The sequence below is a fragment of the Diabrotica virgifera genome, chromosome 8, assembly GCF_917563875.1.
Source record: "Diabrotica virgifera virgifera chromosome 8, PGI_DIABVI_V3a".
NCBI lineage: Eukaryota > Metazoa > Arthropoda > Insecta > Coleoptera > Chrysomelidae > Diabrotica > Diabrotica virgifera.
The window spans coordinates 50310897-50333427 of NC_065450.1; the positions used below are offsets into that span (position 1 = coordinate 50310897).

The 22531-nt window shown below is 33.6% G+C and overlaps 1 protein-coding gene across 2 annotated transcripts in view; it reads left to right on the forward strand.

Annotated features, from left to right (window-relative positions):
- LOC126889986 (dystrophin-like protein 1) overlaps positions 1–22531 on the forward strand; it is a 549346-nt gene that overhangs the window by 88153 nt on the left and 438662 nt on the right. Inside the window, exon 2 of one of the 2 annotated variants that reach the window (XM_050658783.1) lies at positions 8215–8261. The gene's annotated coding sequence lies outside the window, so the exon portion shown is untranslated. The remainder of the gene's footprint in view (positions 1–8214; positions 8262–22531) is intronic. The other variant, XM_050658782.1, reaches the window with a different exon arrangement.

Sequence of the window (22531 nt, forward strand, 5' to 3'; positions counted from 1 at the left end):
ATAATTGCACTTGATCATGATCCAGTAGTGGCCTCTAACAAGCTACAAACACATTTAGATCGATTACAAAACTGGCTCCAAAAATGGAAAATCAAAGTAAACCACGAGAAATCGGCTCACATAACATTTACGAACAGACATGTAAATTGTCCACATGTTACAATAAACCACCAAGTTATCCCAATGAAGACCGAAGTCAAATATTTAGGTATTCATCTTGATCAGAAATTAACATGGAAAGCGCACATTAAAGCTAAAAAACAACAACTCCAATTAAAAACCAGACAAATGAGTTGGCTTCTTGGTAGAAGATCACAATTATCCATAGAAAACAAACTGGCAATATACAAAATAATACTGAAACCTATATGGGCCTACGGTATTGAACTATGGGGATGTACGAAACCATCAAACACCAAAATTTTGCAGACATTCCAATCAAAAACTTTAAGAATCATTGCAAATGCACCCTGGTATATTTCAAACCAAACATTACATGAGGACTTAAAAATACCATTTATAAAGGACGTAATAGGACTGTATGCGACCAAACATAGAAAAAGAAGTATCAATCACAACAACGAGCTGATTTCCACGCTTACCAATCGTCCATTACCAGTTCGGAGACTCAAGAGGCAGTGGCCAGAAGACTTGTGTGACATTTGTGTTAGTGAATACAGTGGTGAATAAGGTGAACCGGCACTGGCCGGCAACACCTACAAAACATTACATAATTTATCAGTTTTACTTAATACTCCTTTGTACGGAGTAGATTGTAAATTTGCAAGATTTCAAATAAAAAAAAAATTATCTTTCTCTGTTGAGAGCTAATCCACAGATCAAATTGTCGCATTTTTCTCTTGCCTTAATATTAGTTTCCAGCAGGAAATTCGGAACTTATTTGCAAGATTTTCTGCAATTTGATTATCAGTAATTTTCATTTGGTTATAGCCAAATTGTCAGTAAATTTTCATTTTTTCCATAGTTTCTGACATTTTTACACAATCTGACAAATTTATACTTACATGTTGCAACATCTTCGAGACTGAATTTATATAAAATAAAATATTGTCCCAAAGAACTATACCGCATATAAATTTATAATTTTTAATATTTTTTACTAATCCTCGTGCTTTGACTTTAGTTTCTGAATTATTGTTGATGTCTTCTATTATTTCGAATAAGGCATTATGTATTTCGCAAAATTGAAATCTTAGAGGTTTCAATGCATGTATTCGACTTAATCATCTAGTAGTAATCAACGGTTTTAGTGTTAGTTGTGAAACATGTTTTCAGAACTTCCCAACGCTTTGTAAAACCAGAAAAAAAGTGTACAGTTCTTGTATAATACAAAAAAAGTTTGTTGTTTTTGTAGAAGAAGACGCTGCGTCATTTAAGGTGGCATGCGCAGAGCACGTAAAACGCCCTCGGATATTTTTCAAATATTCTGTTTTTCACACCCTTACTTATTTATTTTATATTAACCCCGTCATCATAACCTTGTCCTCTGAGCCGTTTTAAATCAAGAACTATTTTTCCCAAATTTGTCAAAATAAGTTCTGTTAAACCTTCCCCAGTTAAATATTTTCGGCTGACACTTGGTCCTATATACTCTTTTAATTATTGAATGGCTCAATTTGTATTTTGATGTTACTGATTATGCCGCCCCCTTGTGATGCCGCCTGATGCGGCTGCCTCACCGCATCATAGCACCGCACGGCCCTGTATAGGAACGATATTTATTGTCGTTTTCTGTGCTACTTCGATTGATAATTTATTTTGTTTTTCGGTAGATGGCTCTAGTTCATCCGCGGCATTTCGTTCTTTGCAATTTGGAAATGCCCAAAGTGTGTTACCTGGGGAAATCTGAGAGAAGAGGATATGGGACTACTGATGAGGAGGAAAAAACCTCCGAAAACGGTATAGACTCTTCCTGCACTCTCCGATTTAACCAGAGTATTATGCAGCTGCTGCATTTTCGTTTTGCAAAGAAATTGAAAATGTTTATACATTTTTAATGAACTTAGATTGGAATTTCAAAGTAGATGATGAACTAACTGACCCAATTGAAGCTGGCAATAGGATAAGATGGGGTGATTCCCTGAGTTATTTATTGTTTAACCTGATCATGGATGAAATAATAAAAAAAAGTAAGAAAAAAAAAAGGATAAAAAATGGGAGAAAAACAACTTAAAATAATCTGTTATGCAGACTATGCAATACTAATCTCTCAAAGTGAAGATGATTTACACGTATGCTGCCCGATTTAATATAACCGCCAGAAAATTTAACATGTTAATTTCCACAAAAAAAGACAAAATGCATGGTTATCACAATCACAGCAAATCCAATAAGATGTAAATTGAAGCTAGAGGAGATCAAGTGAATAGAGCAACCAGAGCTGCAGGTTGCCTGAATGATACAATATGGAGGAATAAAAATATCGGAAAAGGTGAAAGGCAGAGTTTAATAATCATCAGACCAATAATGACACACGCGGTAGAAGCATGACCTGACATAAAGAGGTCAAAAAGATTGCTCGAAACAGCGGAGCTGAAAATCCTCCGAAAAATCGATGGTAAGACACTATGGGACAGAGCTAGAAGTACAGATTCACAAGGAAAAGAAAAAGTTTTCCTGTAGTTGGCTGTATACCATCAATCACAAAATTGGAAAGAAATCCTTTGTAAAAGGTATAAATTTTTTTTTTTATTAAAAATCCCTTAAAAGGGCTACATCACAACAAAACGTTTTCGATTTTTATAAAAAATCATCATCAGTGTTCGATCTGAAAATAAGTATAACCGATTTAATGAATATAAAGTTATAATTTAAATTTTGACAAAGGTTAGAGCAAGTTGGTTATACTTACAAACTGGATGCTAGCTGAGCCACAAAAGAAAAATATCTGGGTAAAAACCCTTTACATAAAATATAGATGCCTTAAAAGTGCATACTTCAATAAAAAGGCCTGTGATGGTCACATGGCAAACAGGATAATGCCTAAGGATACCTAAGGTAAGGTATACAGGTTTCCCAACACGTGGGATCCAAATTGAGTTGATCAAATTTCAATGACTTAATGGCAACTGAATGCGAAATGAGTGATGTTTCTGAAAGGTGTCAAAAGACAGATGGACAACGTGACGTGGAATTTACCCTGTATTACGACAGCCAACTAATTGTTAGTAAAATATTTAATGAAAATTTACATAGTAATAACAAACATCAACAAAGTTGTGGCTATAATTACATTTAAGTAAGTACCTTGAATATGTAAGATGAACGTAAAGTATGAAATGATTTTTATAATGAGAAATAGTCAGAATCTATGCAGCCATCTATACATGTTCCTATTCAAATTGAAGTAAGTCCAACTGTGCTGTTGAAAATTTGATTTACTATGAATTAAAAGGAGTGTTTGGTTTAATTGTACCAATGGCAGAGTAAATTAGAGAGTCTGTGGTAAATGGAAGTCTGATATTAAAGTAGTGTTGAAATTAAGATAAGTTGTATGAGTCACAGGAGGAAACTGATATGATATAATGATATGTGAATTAATTGGTTAAGGTACCAGAGTGTTGATATTGGAAGTGAAGAAGAATATCAATTGAACTAATAACCCGGCAAAAGTATGACGTCCTTTTATGTAACATAAGCATCTAGGACTAAACATGTTTATGAAATAGGGATTTTTTCTATTTTTTATTTTTTATACCAAGTTATCGAGTTGAATTGAAAAGGTTTAAAACTGGATGGATGTATGAAGGTGTATTGGAAAACAAGCAATATGTGTAAAATTAGAAGGTAGTGAATACAGATATACGCCTGAGATGCAAGGTGGAGATAGTGGGGAACATTAATAGCTGAGTAAGAAACAGAAGAGTAGTAAGGACGACGAGAGACGGTTCCCCAATAGGAAGACGATCAGTGGGAGCAGCGCGAAAAACGATGAAACAACAAGTTACTGGAGGCAACAAACTCATGTATATACAAAAAGAAGAAGAAGAAGTTTGGAATTTAGAGTAAAGTTTTCTACATGTTATCATGCACTCATCGTTTCCAGAACGTAGCGTTTAGTGTCGGAAAAATATTGATTTTAATGGTTTTAAATATGAACAATTCATACTGTCCGGACCGTATCGTATCAGACACCTCTTTGTAAAATTAAGCTTTTCGGAGACTACGCTACGTGCCGGAAACGAAGAATGCATGATAATATGTAGAAACCTTAACTATATGGAAATTAGGAAGATGTTCTGACTCTTTGTCGTCGGTGGTCGATAATTTCAAACCCGCTTATTAGAGTACCGGTTATAGGAATAGCCCGGCTTATGGAATATAAATTCAAGGTCCAGAAACGCTTCCATTTACTCCTTAATAAATTTATCCGTTTATTGGAATACGTACTCATAAGACAATACCGTTTATTAGAATATATTTCAGGTCAACGAATAAATTTTTACCTATAATTTCGAAATTCCTAAAAATTTAAATTATGTCTTGTACTATAATTTCTCGCCTTCAGGCTCGCTATAAGGGATTCAAAGGCCTGTAGTGCTGTTTTATTTATATTATTTGGGTTTGTCAGATAGGTAGTAAATATTTTATTGCGTTGTTATGAGCACCAATCCAATCGTTCGACTTGGAATTTAGACTAATGGTTTCTACATTTTATCATGTACTCATCGTTTCTAGCACGTAGCGTTTAGTTTCCGAAAAATATTGATTTTAATGGTTTTAAATATGAACAATTCATACTGTCCGGGACGTCTTTATCAGACACCTCTTTGTAAAATCAGTTTTTTCGGAGACTACGCTACGTGCCGGAAACGATGAGTGCATGATAATATGTAGAAACCTTAACTATATGGAAATTAGGAAGATGTTCGGACTCTTTGTCGTCGGTGGTCGATAATTTCAAACCCGCTTATTAGAGTGCCGGTTATAGAAATAGCCCGGCTTATGGAATATAAATTGGAGGGCTAGAAACGTTTCCATTTACTCCTTAATAAATTTATCCGTTTATTGGAATACGTATTCATAAGACAATACCGTTTATTAGAATATATTTCAGGTCAACGAATAAATTTTTACCTATAATTTCGAAATTCCTAAAAATTTAAATTATGTCTTGTACTATAATTTCTCGCCAAGGGCTTCGAAGGCCTGTAGTGCTGTTTTATTTATATTATTTGGGTTTGTCAGATAGGTAGTAAATATTTTATTGCGTTGTTATGAGCACCAATCCAATCGTTCGACTTGGAATTTAGAGTAAAGGTTTCTACATGTTATCATGCACTCATCGTTTCCAGAACGTAGCGTTTAGTTTCCGAAAAATATTGATTTTAATGGTTTTAAATATGAACAATTCATACTGTCCGGACCGTATCGTATCAGACACCTCTTTGTAAAATTAGGTTTTTCGGAGACTACGCTACGTGCCGGAAACGAAGAGTGCATGATAATATGTAGAAACCTTAACTATATGGAAATTAGGAAGATGTTCTGACTCTTTGTCGTCGGTGGTCGATAATTTCAAACTACAGTCGAACCCGCTTATTAGAGTACCGGTTATAGGAATAGCCCGGCTTATGGAATATAGATTCGAGGTCCAGAAACGTTTCCATTTACTCCTTAATAAATTTATCCGTTTATTGGAATACGTACTCATAAGACAATACCGTTTATTAGAATATATTTCAGGTCAACGAATAAATTTTTACCTATAATTTCGAAATTCCTAAAAATTTAAATTATGTCTTGTACTATAATTTCTCCCCAAGGGCTTCGAAGGCCTGTAGTGCTGTTTTATTTATATTATTTGGGTTTGTCAGATAGGTAGTAAATATTTTATTGCGTTGTTATGAGCACCAATCCAATCGTTCGACTTGGAATTTAGAGTAAAGGTTTCTACATGTTATCATGCACTCATCGTTTCCAGAACGTAGCGTTTAGTTTCCGAAAAATATTGATTTTAATGGTTTTAAATATGAACAATTCATACTGTCCGGACCGTATCGTATCAGACACCTCTTTGTAAAATTAGGTTTTTCGGAGACTACGCTACGTGCCGGAAACGAAGAGTGCATGATAATATGTAGAAACCTTAACTATATGGAAATTAGGAAGATGTTCTGACTCTTTGTCGTCGGTGGTCGATAATTTCAAACTACAGTCGAACCCGCTTATTAGAGTACCGGTTATAGGAATAGCCCGGCTTATGGAATATAGATTCGAGGTCCAGAAACGTTTCCATTTACTCCTTAATAAATTTATCCGTTTATTGGAATACGTACTCATAAGACAATACCGTTTATTAGAATATATTTCAGGTCAACGAATAAATTTTTACCTATAATTTCGAAATTCCTAAAAATTTAAATTATGTCTTGTACTATAATTTCTCCCCAAGGGCTTCGAAGGCCTGTAGTGCTGTTTTATTTATATTATTTGGGTTTGTCAGATAGGTAGTAAATATTTTATTGCGTTGTTATAAGCACCAATCCAATCGTTCGACTTGGAATTTAGAGTAAAGGTTTCTACATGTTATCATGTACTCATCGTTTCCAGAACGTAGCGTTTAGTTTCCGAAAAATATTGATTATAATGGTTTTAAATATAAACAATTCATACTGTCCGACTGGCCAATTTTGTCGTGTTCATATTAACAATGATATATCGAACCTATCTCCAAAGTCAACATTGGACCAAGAAACAAATTCGACATAACATCACCAACACCAACACGGCGAGCATGAGACTGTATGTGGGTCCTTACATCCTACTCCTCTGCATTCTCCAGGCATACGGTACACTATCAGTAAAAAGGAATTAATTTCGGTATAAATGCTTTATTTTCTCATTTCTTTGGTTATAATTTAGGATCTACATCATTGTGAAGTTATTATGAAGTTAATTTATATAAAAAAACTGTCTCTGCTGACAGGCAAATATAAGATTCTAAGGAAGACTTAACTTGTGGTGTGAAGGCTTCTTCCGGTGCTGTCCTAGGTTATCCACACCTCATGATCTTCTTCGGGAGGCGTCAGGTTTTGATGTACTGGTCTGATGTACTGGTGGATCGGTTGTTGCCTCCGGAGTTGTCTAAATGTTCGTCGAACCCATGGGTCTTGAGGAGCTGCTATTTACCATTTACTTGATTTACTTTCTGGGGGCATTATATCCTCTGGGCCAAAACAGATGGTGTAAAAGCTAGGGCCACGCCCTTCTCCTGGGTGCCTAAAAGAGAAAACAAGATGTAGACAACCCGCAGCATAAATTTATGAAGGGCCCCCACCACCCAAGTCAACAAAACCCCAATATTCCCCACCAGCAGCACCGAAAATCTTGCAAGTGACTTTTAAACCAAACAGTAGACCCCAAATGTGTTAATGTGAACACCCCAATTAAAAAAATACAATAAAATAAATGAAGAAAAATAAATTAATTTAATTCCAAATTTTTCTATAAAATTAACGTAATAAATTAAACTTGAGAATAATTGATATTTAACACAACCGCTGATGCTAATGAATTAGCATTCACGGAAAATAAGTTATGAGCACCAATCCAATTGTTCGACTTGGAATTTAGAGTAAAGGTTTCTACATGTTATCATGTACTCATCGTTTCCAGCACGTAGCGTTTAGTTTCCGAAAAATATTGATTATAATGGTTTTAAATATGAACAATTCATACTGTCCGGGGCGTATCTTATCAGACTCCTCTTTGTAAAATCAGGTTTTTCGGAGACTACGCTACGTGCCGGAAACGATGAGTGCATGATAATATGTAGAAACCTTAACTATATGGAAATTAGGAAGATGTTCGGACTCTTTGTCGTCGGTGGTCGATAATTTCAAACTACTTCGAATCTGTCATTAACTATTTGCTGGCACCTCATGTAAGATACGGGATGAGAATTATAATTAGAATTATAAGCTTTAACAGTTGAATTTTAAAGTTAAGATGTACAAGATATACGCAAATATGTTTCGTCCTTCTTTTTTAATTTTTTGCGAATAACTTCTAATCTTTGACAGATCGTTGTTTTCTGCTTTTTTGCAACCTAAATGTTTTTAATACGCCTTTCTTTTTCCTTCTACGCTTTGAGAAACATTTTAATTAAAAAGATTAGAAAGGACCCAGAAGTTAAAAAAACCACTAAACTATAAAAAATCACTTTCATTATTATTTATTTTTTTCTTTTAGGTCGTTCGAAAAGGTGAGCCTAACAAAAACTGTAAACACTGTAATAGGTGAGTTCTATTTTAAATTATTTCTCTCACAGAACCCAATAAAATATTATTCTATATACATATTTAATACGCTGTGTCTAGGTACACGCTAACGTGTACGCAAATAAAAAAGTTAGGTACACGCGAATTAAACTTCATCAAGCCAGTGACGTCATTATTTAGCGTACGCAGTGACTTTATATTTTGGTACACGCTATTTTGATATGTTTATTGTTTGATAGAAAAATATTTGTTATTAAGGAGAGGAGAAAGGAAGCAGAACTATTCAGATGTTCCAAACTTAATAATGTAATAAATCAATGTGTATATAAATAGTACATTGTTTACCGGGTAGGAAAAGCTTAACATTCCTGGACGACTGTGAAGATTGCTAAGTCGAGGCGCAAGCCGAGACTTAGCAACACAGAGTCCAGGAATGTGGCTTTTCCTACGAGGTAAACATACTATTTTTCCGCAAATCGTTTAAAATTCGACAGATATTGATTGATTTAAAAAAAACGCGATAATTTTATTCCCAAATAAATGGTGCTTTGAAATTCCTAATAAAATTACTTGGGTTACTATGGAAACGTATTGAGGTTGAATTGTCAAACTTGACGCTTATAAATTTAACACTAACAACTGTACGGAAATATCATTTCCTTACAGTAAGGAAATGACATTTCCTTACAGTAAAAAAGTCCTGACTTTTCCTTCAAGAAATTTTGACAGGAATGTCAAAATTTCCTGGCGATTTGCGGAAAAGTATTATATTCACGTTAGCGAAATAAATTTTAGTTGACATGAAATGTACAAAATATTGTTAAAGATTTGTTTAACTATAAACTATAAACCAATGCTGTTGTGTTTATTTCTATTTATACAGGGAATTGAACTTGTTACGATTTTCATGGAAAATATGTTATAACTTTGTAAATACCCTATATAACATAATAAACCTTTATATTTTTGTGATGAGGAAGTTAAGAAGATTTCGAACATAATTAAAATATAGGGTGTTCCATTTAAAAAAACATTTGTTTGGTCTGCCACTATGTTATCGAACGCCCTGTAACATTTTAACTAATTTTGTAATATGAAGCTCAAAGTTTGCTACAATTTTTGTTATTAACTTTTATTGCTATCTATTACTATAGCGGGTCTACTGAGCTTTATCACACTAATCAATCTCCCTGTATCTTTTATCTTAATACTTCTGCTACCGTTAATCATGAATTTTTGTCTCTTATCTTTTTCGTACTGTTTTCAATTAATGTTAAACTCATTAAAAGAACTAAATAATTGTCCACATTCCACAGTTAATTTAAAAAAAACACTAAACAAATAAAAAATAAAAAACTACTAATCAATATTAAAATATGAACACAACGCGATTAGACAAATTCCAACACTCGGACTCTCTGACACTCGCAGTATATACTTACCACAGCATACACGCGGCTCAAGTTAGCGTGTATGAAAAAAACCAGTAACAGTGCACGCTAAATACTGACGTCACTGAATTGATGACGTTTCGCGTGTACCTAACTTTTTTATTTGCGTACACGTTAGCGTGTACCTAGACACAGCGTATTTAATAACACATGGTGTATGTTTATGAAAAGAAGCGGATTGGTGGAATATTTCGCGAAATGGACATCGGATCGAGAAACTGAAAAAAAGGTGTTCAATATTTTTCAAAAATCAGGACTAATTTCAGGGCTTTCGTATGCAGTTTTTGGTTTAAAATTTTTGTTAGTTATTTGTTCCTTGTACCCATTGTTTACTGCTATTTGCTTAATGATGTTGAATTCTATCTCGCAGTTATTTTTTGACATGGGAATTTCTGCCAATCTCTGTAATATGCTATGGTAAGCTGCTAATTTATGTTGTGCAGAATGGGATGATGAATTATAGTTGTGTCAGTATGGGTATTTTTATAAAATACGGAATACTCATGTATAGTCTGGTAATTTGTAAATCTAGAAAATTTATGGACTGATCCTGTTCTGTTTCTACTGTAAATTCAATATTTCTATGTAGTGAATTAGGATTAGGAGGAGTAGGAGAAGTTTTGAACAATTTACGTTTTGCAGACGATACAGTAATAATAACGGATAACAAAACAATGATTTACAGAACGTAATGCAACGCCTTAATGAACGCTGTCGTGAGTACGGACTGAAGATGAATTTAAAGAAAACTAAATGCATGATCATAACTAAATCAACACACGCAAACATCCAATTAACTATTGAAGGTACTGTAATTGAGAGTGTGGATAACTACAAATACTTAGGAACATGGATAACATCAACTGTAGACCAAACCAAAGAAATTAAGACACGTATTGAAATAGCACCTGCATCATTCATTAAACTTAAAAAGTTTCTTTGTTGTCGGGATATAAGGTTAGAATTGCGCCTAAGGATTCTTCGATGTTACGTGTTCTCTACTCTTCTTTATGGCTTGGAAGCGTGGACATTGAAACAAGTCCATTTGAATAAGTTGGTCGCCTTTGAATTTTGGTGTTACAGATGAATCCTACGAATATCATGGATTCAAAGAATGTAGAACCTGGAAGTAACTAGAAGGATATGAAATCAACCGGAAATAATACTAACTATCAAAAGACGAAAACTTGAGTACTTGGGACATGTGATGAGAGGGCAAAAATACTCATTATTACAACTTATTATGCAAGGCAAAATCTGAGCTTAAGAACTTACGGGAATAGTTCGAATGCAGTAGTGCAGAGTGCAGAGATATTAGAGCGGCAGTCAACAGAGTCCACATTGCCATGATGATTTCCAACCTTCGATAGAAGATGGAACTTAAAGAAGAAGATGTAGTGAATTAATGTATGTTAAAAATTGGTCAAGTTGCCTGTTAGTTCCTCTGTAAAGCATACTATACTATTAGTATATCATCCACGTTTCTCCACCAATATAAGAACTGTTTTATTTTGTGGAAATATTGAGAACAATAACGTTTTTCAGTATTGTATTGTTAGATAAAATGATTTTCCATCAAGTAACAGTCGAATCCATTATTCTACTAAAATTTGTATTTCTCTTAAAAATATCCGATTTTTTACTGCAGTATTGAATCAATGACCAATCAAGTTCCGCATTATTAGGCAAGTTTTCATCCCTTTGTCGAACTAACTAGCCGCGCGTTTTCTGCTTGAGATTAACGAAAATGATTGGCAAAAGGAGAATCGGAGAAACAATCATTTTAACAAGAAAACTCTTTATCATTCTTGCCAACACTATTATTCGAAGGGTCTAGTTCACACAAAACCTATTTCTCAACATCAATGCCATCAGATGGCGGGATGGGATAACAAGCTGCCAAAAAGACCTTATTCTAGTACGGTTTATCAACGATCTACAAGATGTATAAAAATGTGTCAAATGTTACAGACTTAGTGCACTTTATGCTTGCGAGAATTTGAGCATTTTTTAAAAACAAAAAAATATAATATGGGATTTTCTGCCAATTCTTTATAAAATCACTAAAAGCAGTTTATCGTCAAGTCGTCAGAGATTTGACATCTAAAAACGAGACGAAGAAGCTGAATTTTGCTGAGAATGTCAATTTTGTGTCACTCCTACCCCCAGGCTTCACCCCACTCGCAAGGGGAAAACCGTAAAAGTCGATTTACATAGAACCTATTGGCCGTAGAAGAAAATGTTTCAAACAAGTAATGTAGCTGAGATAATTTTGAACAAAAATGTTTATTGGCACTTTTTGTGTAGAATGAACCGTTATCTCAAAAACAACGCTTCAAGCGCCCCACGATTTTGAATATAGTTACGCGCGAGAATCAATTGTTTAAATAAACTTTGTATCAAATCGACAGTGACAATTCGATCTCTTATTGAGTGTTATATCAACAAAAATCAAAATGCATTTTAAAGGTGAAATTTTGCCATTTTTTGGGATTCTCATGATAACATTTATCACTTTCATCCGGTCCGGTTTCAAGAAGGTCTATTTAGGGCAAAAATAGTAGAAAAATGTGTTAGAACATGAAAGGTCCTAATACAATTTGGAGAAATATGGTCAGTATCATTAGAGATGTTGATATATAGGGGAGTGCAATTAGAACGAAAACATTGCATTGTTTCGGAAAAATTCAAACAAGCCTATATTTTTCTAAAACTTTTTTTGTTAGTTTATATACTTGTTAAAGTAAAAAGTTCTACTCGCAGATTTGGCCGCTAATTGTTTATTAATTGTTTAAACAATAACAATTGTTTTCTATAAAATGATTTTAAAAATATCGTTAAATTCATCATTTTACTTTGATCAAATATGTTTCTATTTTGTTTTTGATTATGCTGAATCCGAATATGGCATTGAAATTTGAAAATTCTTATACAGAAGCTCTTATACAGTATGTATGCGTAGCTAGGAACCACATGGGAAACTTTTTTATTATCAATTTTACGAAAAAAAGTTATTCTTTATAAAATGCTCTGGATAGTCAAAAATCTAAAACTTAACCATCAGATATCAAATTTTATTAATTTTATACGAGTTATGTGAAAAATATGAATTACGTTAAAGAGTAAAGTACCTTTATATTCCAGAATATCAAAAAATTATATTATGAAAAGTTGTTTGAAATTAAAAACTATGTTTAAATATACAATTGCATCATTCTAATTGAAAAAAAAATTTCTCAAATTACGGATACTCATCATCATTTTATTACAATTATGATAACTATTTTATTATCACTTTTACGAAAAAAGTTATTCTTCATAAAATGCTCTCCCTGGTCTAAAATCTAAGATACAACCATCGCATATCAGACTTTTTTAATTTTATACGAGGTATGTAAAAAATATGAATTTTTCTTAAGAATTAAGTGCCTTTATTATTCACAATATTTTAATTAGAAGGATGTAATTGAACACTAAAACAAATTATTTAATTCCAAACAACTTTTCTTAATAACACTTTTCGATATTGTGAAATGTAAAGGTACTTTACTTCTGAGTGAAATTCATATTTTTTGACATACCTCGTATAAAATTAATTAAATTTGATATTTGATGATTGCATCTTAGATTATATACGATGCAGAATATTTTATAAAGAATAACTTTTTTTCGTAAAACTGATAATAAGAAAGTTATCAATAGGTTCCAAGTTACGAAGACATACTGTATAAGAGCTAAAAAAATTTTTTTTACTGAACATTTATTATTGTTGAAACTTATTATTAAATGTATTTTAGGTAAGTTTTACAGAAAAAAGTTTCGATCACTTTGTATAAACATTTTTTTAGCTAGTAATTTTCGGTTTTAGTATTACATTTTTGTTATCTTTCTTAATATTCTCAAAAAGAAATAGTTTATTTCATTTCTAAAGTAAAATAATTTAGTGCAATTTAAAGATTACATCCTAAGCTTTAAAAAAGTACTTATAAAACTGTAATAGATCTGTTCAAACCTGAGTAATACCGTCTTAAAGTGGTGGTAATTCTATAAAACTACGAAGATTTCAAAAATTACATTTTTTGAGATGTCATATCATTTGAATTAAATTTTTGAGATTTTTTTTTGAATGAAACATCATTTAATAAGATGCTTGAAAAATAAGTTGTGCAAAATTGAGAGTTTTATAAGAAAGATTGTATTAGTTACACATTTTTAAATCATTTTTAAACAAAATTCATGTAAGCCTCACTTTCCGCCCACACCGTACTTATGACCATACATTTTATTTCTTTCTATTATAACCATAAGATAGCTTAATTATTCTTCTTTCATGTTCAATTTGTAAAATTTCATTTGATCCATTAGTTAAAGAATTACATTAAAATAACTCAACCATGCACTTCGCCGTACGCTAGTTTACAGTGCACCAATGTTTGTGAGAAGGATGAGTTTAGCGTTATAAATAAAAAATTATAGAAGATACACATTTAATTTTAGAAAATTCTTTATATAAGATTTTTTTTGTAAAATTTTCTGAATTTTTCAATGGCCAAGTCAGTTTTTTTGTAAAATTTGTATTTTCGGAGTTATTTAAAAAAAACATCTAATTTCGTAGTTCATTTGTTTAATAAAAAATGAAGCACTCACTTCTTGAGTAGAACTTTTTGATATGTTGTTTATTAAACATTTCTTAATGAAATTACAAAAAGTTCTATCTTGTTTGATTTTTTCCGAAGTGAAAATCTATATGCACTCCCCTATACTTGAAAAAACGCCCGGAAAGAAGTTGGAGAATATAGAGATCGGGTGGAGGTTAAAAGAAGTTCTAGAAAAAAGAAAAGAGAAAATTACATTAACAGTGACAAGAAAGTGGGTCGGACTCGGACAAAGATTTTCTAAAACTATACAGTTGCCAAAAAGGAAGACAAAGTAGCGTAGAAAACCAGTCGAGTTAACAAATACATTACACAAACGAGAAAGTAATTCAAGCACTCCAAAAAATAAAGAAAGGAAAGGCAGTTGGGCCAGAATTGGGACAAATGCCAGACGAATGGAGGAGTAGTATATTGGTACGTATTTACAAAAGCAAGGGAAATATACAACCGTGTACAAAGTACAGGCATTTAAAATTACTTAGTCACACCATGAAAATATGGGAGAGTTTGGCGTTATGGAAGGCAGATCAACAACAGTGGCAATTTTCATTATAAGGCAGTTGATAGAGATAGTTACAACTAGAGTTATAACAGGTGTGGGAGAGAGTGATCCAGAGCAACATTACATGGTGCTTAATATTTTTATATGCTGATGATGTAGTGTTAGTAGAAAATAGCGAAAGCGATTAAAACAAAAATTGGAACAGTGGATACAAGCTCTCGAGGAAAATGACATTAAAGCTTAGTAGGACAAAAACATAGTATTTAGAATGTTCGTTTATCTATGGAGTTACTACAAATAAAATAATAATAATGGTCATGTGATTGTGAAAAGTAGTAGTTTTAAGTACCTAGGATTGGTATTAATACAAACTAATGGGAAATAGATGGAGATGCATGCAGTAAAAATAAGGTTGAAGTGTCTTGTGTGACAGAAAAATTTCAATGAAGCTGAAGTTGAAATATCATAAAATAGCCATAAGACTAGCTATTACGTAAGGAACTGAATATTGGGCATAGGAATAAGAAAGAATAACAACGAATGCATGTGGCAGAAATGAAAATGTTTAGAGAGTATAGGTTAAGATTAACGTCCAATAGGAGGAATTGCTGATCTGCGGGTTTCTGGGATGAGTAGGACAGGAACACCAAAGTAGATCTTTGGTTTAAGCTTAGGTATGACAAGTCGGTGATACTTAGGCACGCTGCTAACTAAAGATAACAATGTCAGTGAAGAAATTAAAAGAAGAATAGTGCTCGGCAATAAGTGCTACTATGGCTTAAGAAGACAGATGGCCTCAAAAATACCTAGAAAAATTAAATTGACTGTCTACAAAACACTAACAACACCAGTGCCAACATATGGCCCAGAAACTTGGTCACTTACTCAGAATGACCAAGAACTGCTCAAACGTTTTGAGCGAAAAATTAAGACGAATATATGGTGGCATAAAAGAACAAGGTTTGTGGCGCAGGCGTTACAACTTTGAGTGGTATAGAAATTTTGGAGAACCTGACGTTGTACAATTCGTTAAGGTAGCACGCCTTAGATGGATACGTCATGTAATCAGGCGAGAGGAAGATGCCATAGTCAGAAAAGTTTTTGATCGAAGAGGGCCGATAGGACAACGAGCAAGAGGAAGACCGAGACTTAGGTACCAAGACAACATAGAAACTGATTTAAAATCTATTGGAATTAGAACATGGAGAAGAGTTACCAGAGACAGGGGCGAATGGAGGATTGTTCTGAAGATGGCTTTGGCTCATAAAGAGCTGTAACGCCACTGATGATGATGATGATGACATGTCGGTAAAGGGAATGGATATTGGTATGATTCAATATAGAAGATTATGGAGAAATGTAATTAGCGAAACCGACCTTGCATAGGGATAATGGCAAAGAAAATGATGATAATGATTTGAAGATCATCACCATCCTCCTTCGTCATCGAAAACCCGATGACATAAAAGTAAATAAAGACATAAAAAAAGAATAAAATTCTGTGAATTCGCCAGACAGGGAATGAGCTTTAACGTCTTTATCAAGATATTTCTTTCTCATTATTATCTCGTTTAGGCACTTGCTACTTTATTAATTTTTGTAGACTAGCGTCTTTATTTGCCGTGTTGCTTAGGTTGGAGTTCAGTAGATAAAATTAGTCGTTTTTCTATTACCTACTTTTCCGTATATTTCAGATTTCTCATATTCGGACTTTTCTCTAAAAAAGAAAAGCTTAATAAATAAAATTAAAAGGGATGTATTATTTTTAATGTTTCAACTGATAATTCGGTTATGTAATCCCACTCTGACAAGAATTGTATCATAGAGCATATTAATTTTTAGAAAATTACTTTTGAGTGATTGTTTTTTTGAGAAAATATTATTTTATTTTCTCCAAAGAAAATTCTAAGAATTTCTTTACTATTTATCTTTGACTTCACCACGAAACAAACAAGTATTCATGTCCGCGTAGGTGTAGACAAACCGTTAAGCAGTTCGTATTTCTATATTTAGGAATCATATTATTTTACTTTACGGTCACTGGGTATACTACACTACACTTCTTATACGTAATGCTTTTTGATCTTTAATGCGATAATATCTATTTTTATGAATAAAAAAATTATCTTAATTCTTGTTTTGGTAGTTTACTATAGTCCGAAACAAAAAGTCTTAATAAACTAAATAGTCATCAGAAAATAAACAGGGCGTATGATTATACCATGTTATATAATGTAAGGTGAACATTTAAGTATGTTAATACATTGTATGATAATTACCTGCTATTATGTTCTTGTGTATCTGAAGAAGATCTCTGTTCATATTGAATGATCGGTACAAGACTTCAAACTGATGCTTCAGTAGTCTTCAGTTTGTTCAGTGGAACGTGCTAAACTAAACAACTTAAAGACTTAAGTTAAAATTTGTTAAAAAATGCATTTTCCGGTCATACTATGTCAATTAAAAATCTTCAAGAATTTTTGTTATCTCTAGGTTCTTTTAGGTATGATAATGGTATGTTAGGTTAAGTTAGACAAAAGGAGAGGAATTAGATCCATTAACCCCATACATTTTTATCATATCGTTAGGATAATTCACAACAGCGGAGCTTATGACGAAGGGAGTGTGTTTTAAAGTTGTTGAAGTTGAAGCTATTTTTTATTGCCGATATATCGGTACCTATACTAAAAGCCACAGTTAGAGTGCAATGCAGGTAGCATATAGCAATGCATTTCTTACGGGAGAACGACCGACCATGTTGCCAGTTTGCCCAGTTTGAGAGGCGTATCAGGACCGGTGATTTCTCAGTCTGTCGCCAAACTACCATGCACCCACCACTGTGCCGACATGGCGGCATCGCTGCGCGTCGTAAGACCAACACTGCATGCTAACTGTGGCTTCTACTTTAGAACCCATTCACAAAAGTCCTTTTATATCAAGTTTCATATTTGTTATGGAAGTCGGTAATCTAATCATTTTGGCCATTCAAACTTTCAAAACAACTGCTCTAAATAGCTGTTTTAAGTTTCAACCACACTACGAGTTACTACCATACTACGTATTAGCATAGGGTCTTCAATAAATTCGTCTCCTTCCCACAGTTTACCTGTTATCTTTCCTTTCTGGACGACTTATACCTTTTTGCATTGTGTTCGGGATGACGATGACGTCAGGAAAAAGGTCTACAATAGAAAAATGGGTGGAAATGCATAATATTGCATTTACAGTGCATGAACATGTTAAAATCGGTGTATTAAGGGCAAATTTTGTTAATCGGGTGTTTTTAGGGTCACTGAATATGAATACGCAATCAGAACCAACCCCCGATGCACCTGGTGCCTAGGGTTATTGCTAAGGCACCTTATCTGTAGTTTCGAGGGTTTTCGGTACTAAATTGATGCATATTACCCGTGAGTTTTTATGATCGCAGGACACGAATAAGTCATCAGAATTGATCCCCTGTTTGCCTGGTGCCTAGGGTCACTGCTGAGGCACGTCATTTCTAGGGTTTTCCAGGGTTTCCTAAATTGATACAAACAGATGACACTAAATTGATACAAACAGATTACTCGGTGAGTTTTGGGGTTGCTGAACACGAATATGGCACCAGAACCGACGGAGCACCTAGTGTCCAGGGTGACTGCTATGTACGTCACCTTCTGGAATTTTGAGGCTTTCCAACACTAAAGTGATGAAAACAGCGTACTCGGGAGTATAACAAATAGCAAAAACCCCCAATGATCTGTTTACATCAATTTTGTGCCGAAAACCCTCGAAACTTATACACCTTTTCAGCAATCCAAAAAACCCCCGAGTAATCTGTTTGCATAAATTTAGTGCTGAAAACTATCGAAACTAAAAGTGACGTTAGTTAAAAACTAATTTGCAAACTTTTGTGCACTTTTTTTCCTGTGGTGTATAACTGAACAGATTTAACTGAAACGCTCAAGGTCACTTGCACCGCATCAACGAACGGCTGTCGTGTCTTCTCTTAGCGGTTGCAAATAAATGGGTTTTACTGTACATAACTGTCATTTTATTTTCCGAATATTTCATTTTTCTCAATTGTTTGTTTTCCTCTCAAATTTTGTTCACTTCTTGTATGCTTGGTCTGGACTCTGGACATTATAAATATACAGTGTGTCCACGATGGGGTGCCCAAGAGGAAAAACTTCCTTATTTTCAGTTTTAGCGAAAAATGTCATTCTTGATAAAAATTGCTTGTCCTAAAACCCCATAAAACGAAATAAAATTCAAGTTTTTCAAAACCTGCTTAATTTTGTAGCCAATTTTATTTTATTTAACATGCTCTACAGGCCTTGGAGGCCTAGGGCTTTACAACTTAACAATAACAATTTTACATAATACAAATTACAATATATACTAATGTCTTATATTTATTATATAATTTGATTTAATGTCTATGTAAAAATTGCTACACTATGTTTCTCCACTGTATCCTGTTTTTCGCTTTCTCTTTCCAGTCTGTAATTTCCATCGATCCTATATCTTCTTGAAACTTTTCGTGCCATCTTTTTCTTGGTCTACCTCGTCTACTTGTCCCAACTGGTTTTCTTAATAGTATCTTCTTTGGCATTCTTGACCTATCCATCCTCTCGACATGACCTGCCCACCTGATTCTTTGTGCCTTTGTGTATCTTGTTATAGTTGGTTCCTTGTAAAGCATCCTTAATTCTTGATTAGTTCTTCTTTGCCAACCATCTGCCGTATTTTTTACCCCGAAAATAGTCCTCAGTACCTTGCGTTCCCATCTCTCTATCATTTCTTCTTCTGTTTTGTTTAGTACCCATGTTTCACATCCGTAGGTGACTGTTGCTCTTATTACAGTTTGGTATATTCTAATTTTCGTCTTTCTTGATACGTAATTTGACTTTAATAATTTTTTTAAACTGCCGACCTTTCGGTTTCGGTTACCTTTAGCTATCCTGTGCTTTAGTTCGTTTTGCTCGTGTCCTTTTTCATCTATAATGGCACCTAGATATGTAAAGTGATTTACTCGTTTAAATTTATATTCTCTTCCATCGAACGCTGTTAACTTTAGCATATCTACAGGTTCCCTTTCTGTGTTGCCTAGCACCATATACTTCGTCTTTTCTTCATTTATTTCTAGGCCGAATTTTTTTGCCTCTCTGACTAATCTTCTCATGATTTTCTTTAATTCGGTATTAGTTTTTGCTAGCAGTGTAAGGTCGTCGGCGTAGGCCATGCATTGATGTTCGTTACGGTAGATCGTTTCTTGTGTTTCTATTCTGCTGTTCCTTACAATTGTTTCCAAAACTAGGTTAAATAACACAGTTGATAGAGGGTCACCTTGTCTAAGTCCTTTTTTGACTATAAACTATATAGATTACTTATAAACTATAAACAAACTATATATAAACGAAATAAAATTCAAGTTTTTCAAAACTTGCTTAATTTTATAGCCAATTTTATGCAAATCCCTATAAATTTTTTCACCAAGTTCGAAATCATAACAATAATCTAGTGTTGATAAGCTACAATGTAGCTTAGTAACTGTCCACTCCGATAAATAATTTGCGAAGTGTCATTCTTTTTCGACAAGAAAATGTTAAGCATTTAATCATAAATTTTTTTTCAACGCTTAACATTGTTGAAAAAAATTACAATTCACAAATTATTTATCGGAGTTGACAGTTACTAAGCTAGGTACATTGATTGTAGCTTAGGCAACATTGTAGCTTAGCAACACTAGATTATTGTTACGATTTGCAACTTAGTGCAAAAATGTATAGGAAATTTACATAAAATACTTGAATTTGATTTTGTTTTATGGGGTTTTAGAACAAGCAAAACTTTTATCAAGAATGACATTTTTCGCTAAAATTCAAAATAAGAAAATTTTTCCTCTTGGGCACCCTATCCGTGGACACACTGTATATTATCTATCGCCACCTCCATGCCTCTATTATGGCTGTTATATATAATAAACAAGTATAAACCGTGTTTAAAGCAAAGGCCGACGCACTTAATAAGATCTTAATTTCTAGTTTGGAACAGTTGAGGATTGTTGAAATTGAGCTAAATTTACTTGGGCTATCGACAAAGTTCTACTCAAGAACTTTCAGCCCTAACTTAGTTTGGGAAAGCATTTACAAGACAGGAAACCGAGTTGAAATGTGGTTAAATTACTCATTTAAGTAATATGATACTTGTGCCGATAACCACTTTATCTGAACTTGGCGTTTATTTTCTTCCCTAGAATATACAGTTCTAAATCTAGGTTTAGTTTTTATATCACTCCTACTTCAATATTATATAAATATTGGAAGAATACACTATTAAAAAAGCGGAAAACTTAATGTTATGGTCAGTCGATGTAATATTTTGACTCTAAGTAACCTTATAGGAAAAAAGCAAGTGGTGTAAGATCAGGAGATCTTGGAGGCCGCTTTATTGTTCCGTGTTTACCAATGCATCTTCGAGAAAAATATCTATTTAAAAATCACATTTGAAAAATTACGATCTTTTGATCAAAACATCAAGATATCTATTCCCTAAGGTTTACTTGGTTTGCTTGGTTACTGCCATAGGTTGACTTATTGAGGGTAACGATACTGCTGATATTTGACGGATGATATTTCTCTTTTTTAGAACACGTAAAATAGACTTTAGAAATTTTTGTATCCGCTGCAATTTGCCTTGAATTAATTTGAGGATTCTCTGTCACATAATATATCAGGGTTTAGATCATCATTTCTTATCTCTTTTTACAAGCTGTAATCGGACTATAATTGGATTAAATCTGGAGCGTGTGCTTCCGCTCCATCAAATTATAGATAATAGGGGGCACCATACTAAGAAGAGAGGGGCCTCGCCCAGTATTAGGAAGCCCTGGTCCTGAGATAGGATGAAAGGGGTTTCCATCCTAATATGAACTTGGATTAAAGTCTAGGATGACTTAGGACGAACTTGGATGATGAGAAAACACAAAAAAATATGCGAAAAATCAAAAGTACTCTATGAAACACATATACCGCTTTCACGCGCGATTTAACTGTTTTTAGCGGATTAACAGTTTGTCTATATCGGATTTTCGCCTTATATTGGACATATGTATTGCCAACCAAAGCTAACACAAGAGAGGGATTTTACCCTTCGGCTGGTAGCACAAGATAATGTATATGCACTTCTATTGCCTTTGCGGTACAACAGAGAAGAGAATTTTGCTTTCAAGCTGAGAAAGCAGTGACGAGGACTGGTCCCAGCAGCGGGTGACAATCAATAGAGGAAGAAAGTTCTATTGCAATGTATGTACAGTCGCGGTCACTGAATAGTATACACCTTCATTTCTATATGATAATGCTGTAAAATCGCAGTGTCGTACGGATTTACTAAATGTCAAATTGCTTGTCAAAAATAAAATAAAGAGCTAGTAAATGCGTCCAAAATGCCTATAGGCATTTGAATGATGCACAAAACCAAGAGCAGTTGCCAATCTCAATTATTTTAACTCAATTTTGTTCAAAAAACTTCTTTCTATAATTTCCATTTTGTTACATTTTGTAAAATATATCTATTTTATTTTGATTTTTCAATTTTAATCAACCTATTTTGGGTCCGCCACTGGCAATGTCATTTTTACGTAAAAGGTGCGTTTAAACCACGTAAAAATTAAAAAAATTGGCTACTGAATATTTA